The 7195-nt window shown below is 46.0% G+C and overlaps 3 non-coding genes across 3 annotated transcripts; 1 reads left to right on the top strand and 2 right to left on the bottom strand.

Moving 5' to 3' along the window:
- TRNAQ-UUG lies at window positions 1-72 on the bottom strand. Its single transcript has one exon. It is a non-coding gene; the product is annotated as a tRNA-Gln (tRNA).
- Window positions 73-809: 737 nt separating this feature from the next.
- Window positions 810-891, top strand: TRNAS-GCU. The gene has a single exon. It is a non-coding gene; the product is annotated as a tRNA-Ser (tRNA).
- Window positions 892-1906: 1015 nt separating this feature from the next.
- Window positions 1907-1988, bottom strand: TRNAS-GCU. The gene has a single exon. It is a non-coding gene; the product is annotated as a tRNA-Ser (tRNA).
- Between the last annotated feature and the right edge of the window lie 5207 nt (window positions 1989-7195).

Raw genomic sequence — 7195 nt, 5'->3', positions numbered from 1 at the left:
AGGTTCTGCTGAGACTTGAACTCAGATTACTGGATTCAAAGTCCAGAGTGCTGCCCATTACACCACAGAACCACTTTTTCTTTGTTAGGGCCATCTTCTGGATACAGGAGGGMAGACAGAAAGGGAAAGAGTAGTCAAATGAGCTGTGAGCTAGGATGAGCCTTAGAGAGGGTCCAGCATAGAGCAACAAAGATGATTAGAAGACTGGAGCATCTATCTCATACGTAAGGACTAGGCAAGTCAGGCCTGTATAGCCTGGAAAAGAGTGAGAAGAAATCTTATCAATATGTATAAATATCCAAGGGGAGAATGTACAGAAGATGGGACCAAACTCTTCTCGGTGGTGGCCAGTGACAGGACAAGGGATAGGGGTATAAATTAAAACACAGGAAGTTCCATCTCCATATGAGGAAGAACTTCTTACCTCTGAAGGTGACAGAGCACTGGAATAGGCTGCCCAGAGAGACTGCAGAGGCTGCTTCTTCGGAGATCTTCAAAACCTGYTTAGATGCGACCCTGTGCCACRTGCTCTAGGTGTCCCTAGACTGATGGACTAGATGATCTCTAGAGGTCCCTTCCAACCTCAACCATTCCGTGCTTCTGTGAGATTCTGTGATCCACGCTGGACAGGAGATCAGGACTAAGATGTCCTTGAAAAGAAAGAAAATTCTCCATTCCTTGTGAGTARCTATGAATGATTCCATGGAGAATGTCTCATCCTCTGAGACAGCATGGCAAGGAAGTCCTGCATGTAGCCAGAGTGTTTCTGGCACTGTTGAGAGAAGTCACAGCTGCAGCCATGGCAGGCTGACGAGGTGGCCGAGTGGTCAAGGCGATGGACTGCTAATCCATTGTGCTCTGCACGCATGGGTTCAAATCCCATCCTCGTCGGAGACCAGGGACCAGCCCAGAAGGAGCCTTTTGGAGCAGCGACAGCAAGAAGTGCTCTCTGCCTCTGATGAGTGCTCCAGTATCAGGCTGTCGACTACCAGCAGAGCAGGTGACACCTTGCTCAGGAAGGGACTGTCCCCCCTACTCCCTCTCCCTCCTCCAAGGTTTGCACAGTCCCACTGAACAAAGCCTTTCAAGCAGCTCATCCTAAAGAGCATCTCTAGGCATGTCAAGGAAAAGAAGGTGTTCAGGGGAGTAGTCAGCATGGATTCACCAAGGGGAAGTCATATTTGATGAGGGGAGAGCTGTGGATGTTGTCTACCTTRACTTCAGCAAGGCTTTCAACACCATCTCCCATTATATTCTCATAGGAAAGCTCCAGAAAGGGAGGACTGGACAGGTGGACAGTGAGGTGGATTGAGAACTGGCTGGATAGCAGGGGCAACGGATATAAGTTGAAACATAGGAAGTTCCATCTGCGTGTGAGAAAGAACTTCTTCATTGTGAGGGTGACAGAGCCCTGRAACAGGCTGCCCAGAGAGGTTGTGGAGTCTCCTTCTCTGGAGATCTTCCAAACCCGCCTGGATGCCACSCTGTGCCACATGCTCTAGCTGTCCCTGCTGGACAGGGACTAGAGGTCCCTTCCAACCTTAACCATTCTGTGATTCTTTCCTGAAGCATGTCCTTGCCCAGTCTGCTCAAGACAGCTCCCTACATGAAGTGTTCAGGTAATCTGTTGATGGTGTGAGGGGTTTACAGTAGCCAGAGAGAGCGCATACTGTCCCCTGGTTGACCAGGCCAAGGAATAGGACCCTTGCTCTGGGAAATCACTTAGACACACATTACTGTGTCTTTCTCTTTACATGACAGGGAGCTGCAAGACACTTTCTTGGTATCTGCAAAGGACTATTGGAAGTGCCTGAACTCTCTCACTCTCCCCATGGCTATTTGTCAGAAACAAGGGATGAACAGTTTCTTGCTCCAAAAGGCTCCTTCTAGGCTGGTCCCTAGTCTCCGACAAGGATGGGATTTGAACCCATGCGTGCTGAGCACAATGGATTAGCAGTCCATCGCCTTTACCACTCGGCCACCTTGTCTGCTGCCAGGATGGCAGCTGCTATTCCAGAAATCGTTCATGCCTTAGTCAGAGCTTTCAAGATATGTGTAAGCCATYGCACATCTGCCAAAAGATCTCTTATTCTGAAACTCACCTTGATTCTATGGTTATAGAATACCTGGAATGACCACGATACAAGAAAAGGACAGTTAGATCCTGGAGTAGAAAGACAATCACAACACGTGATAGGTTAAAGTAGATTTAATGAACTTACACTGTAACCAATATGGGGAGTCCTGGGAACCACATGGAAGGGTCACTAATGGGAAGCTGTTGGATGTATGAGTTGGACACCTAGGCAAGAAGCATTTTCTTTAGGCTAAGGGCCCCTTTCATTTGCTACAGCCATTTTCTTATCTGGAATACACTAAACTTGAACTGTTACTGGTTGTGAAGAAGYGAGAGGTTATTGACAAATTGGAATAAGTGTGCCCTTACTGTTTTCGGAAAGCACGTAGACAGTAAAATGAGGGGCTGCTTTCCTGTACTCTGTCAGTCGTCCGACTCCTCACCACARCTTCTGCAGGTGTTCTCGCTATATGGGAATGAAAGAAAAGGTAATGCCCAAGAGACTCTGAAGTTTTGCAATGGAGGAATTCCTTTTAACAATGGGCTGGTTGGCTTTTGAGGGAGGAGAATGAAACATAACTACAATGCTACTCAGTACCTTAATGAGAAAATTAAAGTAAAAATGAAGTATAGAAGCTTAAGCAAAGTGTTTCAGAGGTTCAATAAAGCACAGGCAACTGTCCAAACCCAAATGCAAGCTCTAGACAAGGAGGACTGGTTACCCAGCTCTTTGGCTGGGGAATTAAGCCAGACGAAACTGCAACTTGACAGTTTGTTAAAGTGTTGCACAACGTCTTTAATGAGGGAAAAAAAGCACAAAAACACAGACAGCAGAATAGCAGAAAAGACAATGAATACCTCAACAAAACCTTTTCTTCTCCCTTTCTCATTTAAGATCCTAAAACTCCTATCTCAGTCCAGAACGGTAGCAGCACAAGCTATTTTTTTTAAGACATACCAGGTGTGTAAATAAAACACTTAACCCCTCACAGAGCTTTGCAGAGTTCRTATCAGCAGAGGCTGTCACTTGGCTGCTCTCTATTCTCTCCTATAAACTGCTTCTGCTCTGACCTGAACCTAAATTGGATTCCAGTTGTTCCACAACACMGGGTAGTGCTGTGACTCAGATTCACCCAGTTTCTCCTGGGAGGACCACAGACTTCTCCCTCATGCCCCCTACCCACTCTCCTCCCCCACACCACCCTTTGGAGAAGTAAGGAACCTTTTGAAAACCCTACCAGAGTTTAAGCTGAAGGTCACTGGTAGGCTCCTGTGGCACACTTGGAATCCTGAATCTGAACCTTTAATATAGGCCAGTACAGAAACTAATTATAATCTAGAAAAGGAAAAGCTAATTGTAATTCTAGTGATTCTAAGATTAAGGAGAGGTAGGTCAGGAAAGTCTGGTTGCAGTTATAAATAACGTATGAATGCAAAATGAATGACCTATCCTCAGGACAATGCTAAAACCATATGCAGGTGCTCTGAACCACTCATGAACCACACATGTGATGACTGATGTAATTTGAATGCAGGAGCATGTGGCAGAGGTCTATTCCTTCATTTCCAGTTATGCTCTTCCTTTCCTTGCTGTTCCCAGCTCCAGCAGGAGCCTCCCTGGGTCACGCTCTCAATGGCTTTGACCCTGACCAAAATGGTGGGCTCTGATTAGATACTGTGACCACAAGGACCTTTATGTGTCTTGTCTTTTTTCCCCTGAAGACTCTGGTTCTATTGAGGCTCAATAATCAGATCATTGGTGGAGAGTTCAGGCTGATATTAAGGCAGCACTTGTTCCTTCTGACATTGCTTTGTCTTCCTGAGAGAGAGACTTAAAGGAAGTCTCCCTTCCAGACTCTCCAGATATAAAGGAAATCTCAGCACCCCCAAAATGGACTCCGACATAGCATGTTGGAGGACTTTCTGCAGACCTCTTTASACAGTAATAGAGAACTTAAGGGGCATCTTCATCAGATCTAAAATAGCATAAGATTATGGGGATGAATTTTTTGATTAGTGTAAGGAACCCTCCAAAAGAAAGACAGAATCTCAAGTTAGTAGTTTGAGAGACTGTCAGGAAAATTTGAAAGATCAAGTAAAGCATATTAAAGGTAAGTCAGAAAAATACCAAATACCTACTAACCCTATGGCTCCCTTCTACTCTTTGCTTCCTAAACAATTACCCCAGGAAGAGAAAGAGATGAAGAACAATATTTTAGCATTTCCTTACCCTTACTCTTTAATACAAGAGAAAGCACAAGCAAATCCAGATTTTCTGAATATGCCCGGTTCTCTATTTGCTAGAACTTTCCATCAACAGGACATTAACACAGGCATCTTCATGGAAAACGCCAGGGCCAGAAGGAAGGGTCATTGTTCACTCCGTGGACACCAGGGTACTTAAGAAATCTAGTGAAAAAAATCCAAACATAAAAGTAGTACTTAAAAAAATAAAATAAAAAGAAATTAGAGACTGCCACTAAGTTATTACAGTCTGAATTAAGGCAATACAAAACAGCTCTTGMATGCTATCTTGCATCGTGAGGTTGGACAGCGATTAACAGTGCAAGTAGATTGGACTCTCCATGCTCTAGCTAATGATAAAGGGCTTGTAGCCTAGGATTGCCCCTTGAGCCTATCCAGCAAGTCAGTCCAAAAAAGTGGATTGGGCAATAATTTCAAAGAGAATGAATGAGAATTCCTTGCAGATAACAGGGACAACCTTAAGGCAATCCTTGACAAGTATTCCGGCATGGGTCACGCTGCTGAAGTGGTGGCGGCTGCCTTTGTTCAAGGCTTAACACAGACTCAAGGGCAATTACAATATATTACCACTGGGCGGCAGAGAGGCCACGTTAAACACCTGCCATTACTAACAAGAGCAATATATGTGAGGAGAGGAAAAACAGGGACACTGAGATTAAACTGCCGGCACTGCAAATTCAAAATTTTATTTCCAGAAATATTAATAAAAAAGGATGAGCTATAAGATGCTGAAGCAAAAGAAAATAAGGAATGGGAAGAGTCTACAATCAAGGAATGTGAAATCCTTTAGTTTTTCCAACAATTTCTATCAATCCTGTAAACATGAGGAATAGGTGAAAGTGAAAATGTCCTTACTGACCTCATTATGAGCTCTTCCATACAACATGCTACAGTAACATTGTTCTTCAATCAAAAAGGAAAAAGGGACAGCAAATATACTCAGGGGAGGCTATGCACAGATATGTTGGATGCCTAAACAACCAAAGCTTGGCATTGCCACTGATGTTTAAAGGCTCAATACTAACACCATCTCCCATAAAACACAGTCGTGGTGAGCTCTTTCTTTCCAACAGAGCAAAACAGATAGCTCCAGAATGGGTTAATCCATCCCTAACCAGAGCAAAACAAGCAAGAACCTCGGGGTAAATTACATAGACAAGCCACACACAGCTACCTGATTTCATAAAGAAGAATGTGCTGAAGCAAAGCAAGCCACTTGGTCCTGGCGCATGTTCAGGCACCTCTTAGCAGACTCTTGGAGTGCTTGCTAATGCCTTCCTGAGCTCTTCTTTTATTTAGGTCACTAACATGAAAGGTCAAGTCTGGTAAGGTAATGGACGTGTCCTACCCAAAGGAGAATACATGGCTCTTTTCCAGAAGCAAAAAAACACACTACAGTTGATTTCAAGCTCGAGGAGTGTAAGAAAGCACCAAGGCAAGGAATGGACATAAATGCACTGTGGAGTTGGCTGGCAACCTACAGTAACAGTCTCCTCTAGCTGCACAACATGGATTCGAAGGAACCTAGTAGGCCATCACATACTGGTCAGAGGCTCAACAAAGCTGATCTGCATCTCATTGGAGGAAGAACACTATATTAGTACAGGAAGCATGGAACAAAAAGAAATAGGCAAAAAGCGGGGAAAAAAGGGATGAACCCAGAGCAGTCTTCTGGTGAGTCTTCTAAACAGCTGGCACCATTATCCCCAACGCCGCTCATGTTAGCACGGGAATGAAGTGCAGTGAGGGTCAGCTGACATTTCCCCCAAGGTCTCGACACACTGTTGCCTCATGAGTGAGTCAGCACCAAGACGCTCTAACACCACCTTGCAATTAGAAGGTCCTCCATGTGCTACTCTAAGACCCTCCGCAACACKGACCTGCACAACGCACACAGAGCAATGCAGGCACGGCACGTCCTGCAGAGGAATGTGCTGAAGCAAGCACAGCCACTTGGTCCTGCCACACTTTCAAGTTTCTAACCTGCATTTGCCTCAAGTACACGCCAAAGGTTCACTGAGCTCTTGCTGTTACTCCATTGACTAAAAGCAAAGGCCGAGCCTGGGAAGGCAAGGGGCATGTGCTTCCCAAAGGAGAACACTTGGGTCTCTCCACACAGGACCCACTCACTCAACTCTAGGGGCTTCCACTTCACTGGCAGGAAAGCACCAAGCCTGAGGCTCAACAGAAAGCCACCTCCAGCAACAGCCTCCTCAGGGCTCACAGCCCCGCACACAACAGGGTKTKGCACGTGCTTGCTTGGCCATTATCTTCTGACCACTCCTGGACATCAGAGGGTCCTCAGAGTCGTTCAACATATCTCCGGGGAACAAACAATCTAGAGAGTGTGGGCTGTGCTCTGAGGGCTTCTCTGCTCCTCAAGGGACTGGTGCTTCGCTGGGTCAGCCTCAGCCCCATTCCACACAGTGACCTTGCCAGGCGCCCCATCCCTGTTCCACAGGGCAAGGCCAATCCTTGTATCACAGTGCAAGGCCTCACTAAATGGGGCCATGTCCGCAATGGAGGTCAGCAAAGACATGGCCTGGGACTCTTTCCACACAAGGGGCATGACACCTCAAGGGAGCAGGGGTCAACGGAGGAAGCCTAATGACTCGTGAAAAAGTCATGTTGCTCTTACCTGGGATGAAAAGGAAGGCTAACACATCACCCCAAAGAACAGCGTCTTTCATCTAGAGCAGGGCTTGGGCAAGCCAAAATTACTGCTGCTCAACGTGCTTCCTCTCCACAGGCTTTTTCAGCCCCCTCAGGCCACTGGGACACAGTATAAAAGGGTGCGCGGCTCCCAGCTCCTGCATTCTCTTCTTGCACCTTCCTCTCCTCGCACAACTTGGT

This window comes from Nothoprocta perdicaria, unplaced genomic scaffold (genome assembly GCF_003342845.1).
Source record: "Nothoprocta perdicaria isolate Ctin4 unplaced genomic scaffold, notPer1 scaffold_46, whole genome shotgun sequence".
In the NCBI taxonomy this organism is placed as follows: domain Eukaryota; kingdom Metazoa; phylum Chordata; class Aves; order Tinamiformes; family Tinamidae; genus Nothoprocta; species Nothoprocta perdicaria.
The sequence above is the reverse complement of the archived record's forward strand: the minus strand, read 5'-3'. Positions and strand labels throughout refer to the sequence as shown.